Source organism: Aquila chrysaetos, chromosome 11 (genome assembly GCF_900496995.4).
Source record: "Aquila chrysaetos chrysaetos chromosome 11, bAquChr1.4, whole genome shotgun sequence".
NCBI classification, from domain to species: domain Eukaryota; kingdom Metazoa; phylum Chordata; class Aves; order Accipitriformes; family Accipitridae; genus Aquila; species Aquila chrysaetos.
The window spans coordinates 19,461,832-19,463,508 of NC_044014.1; positions in this window are offsets into that span (position 1 = coordinate 19,461,832).

Below are 1,677 nucleotides of genomic sequence, written 5' to 3' on the forward strand. Positions count from 1 at the left end.
TTGTACAGAACTGGAATAAAAAGGCAGGCCCAAAGAAAGCTGGCAATCTGTGTGTGGTACAATGGACGATAAATGGGTGCTAATGGATGGAAATAAGGAAATAATTTTGTTACAGGCTGCTTAGTGATCTGATGAATTGGTAGGCAGGGAAGGTGAGAGGGTGTAAAAACTTCCTGTTTTCTAGCAAAAGGACTGTTTCCAAATAGAAGAACTTTGCTGGTATCTCTTTACAGCGTAGTTGGAGATTGCTCTTGACACTGATGGGTGTTTAGTGAGTTGGAAGTATTTAATCTTATACTTCGTGCATGTTTGATGAACTGTTGTGGAACCTTCTTGGATGGCCACAAAGTTGCGATCTCTGGATTAAGGAGGGACGCCTAAACCTTAGGTGTCTGTCCTAAGGCTGAATCTGGTCCCACCAGAGTTCAGCATTGTACACTGGGGTGGTGCTCTGCAGCCAGAAATCCAGCACCTCTGGCTCTGGTGTAGATTTATGAAGAGAATAAGCCAGAGACCAGGCTGCTGCCAGTGTCCATGGGTCATGGCAAAGGCACCCCAAGCAGAAGAAAGTCTCTTCGGTCTTTGTATTGCAGCAAGGATAACGCAGTCCCAATCCAAACTGGAGCTCTGCAATACAAGTAAGAATATTAATGGTAACAGACTGCTGTACAACTGAAAACACAGGTCAAGGACACAAGACGTCCTTGCCTCAGTAGTTTTCCATTTGCTCATGATGCAAATGTCGCCAATGACTATCTGACTGTTCTCTTGGCTTGTTCTAGTCTTGTGGGCGAAGCATTAACTGTGATGAACTCCGGGTTCATGTGAGCTCAGCTCACGTGGTAAGTCAGACTCCAGACTCCCAGCCTGTGAGAGTAACTCCACTGATGGCACTTCCTTAAGTAGAGCTGTAGCGCTGTGCCCTTTATTCTCTGCTGTATAAACTTGGGCCCATTAAGTCTAGAGGAATTCTGCTTAAAATTGGTTGGCATAGTGGAGTTTCTGCTGAAAGATGGTTGAAAAGGGAGAGAAGTGAGCGATAGGAAGTGAAGCCAAATTATACGGGGTGTGAACCTTGTTTTCCTTTTCAAAGTAAAACTAAATGTATGCGATCTAATTTAAAATGACAAGATGCTTTTGAAATATATATATAAAATGTTTCATTTCAGTACGAAGAAATGCTGAAAAACTTTTTTGCTACCAAGCAGACATGTGGATGACATTGGCTGGCAGCCTGTTACAGCACAAGTAGTACAAAGGGAATTTTTTTCAAACATTGCCACAGTACATGGTTTTTTTTTCAGTTGCTACTATAAAGTCAGTCAACTGAGAAGAATTTCTCATGTTTTGGGTGGTAATAAATCTTCCAGAACAGTGTTAACCAACACCTCAGGCAGTTTTGCTGGTTCATATTACTCTATATCCCACAATACAAATTGCTGAAATGGGAGAAGGGGCTTAGGTACACATTTCAAACATTTCCTTCCTAGTTTTGGTCAGCATCTTATGACTACATGGGAGAAATAGCAAGGGATTCATCAATAATATAAGCGGTAAGCTACATCTCAGGTTTTAAGTTAAAAAAGAAAACAAAACCAAAACAACTCTTCCTTCCCCGCTCCCCCTCCTTATTCCTATCTAACTGTTCAACAGACTTTGTGAGAAGTCTTGGAACAA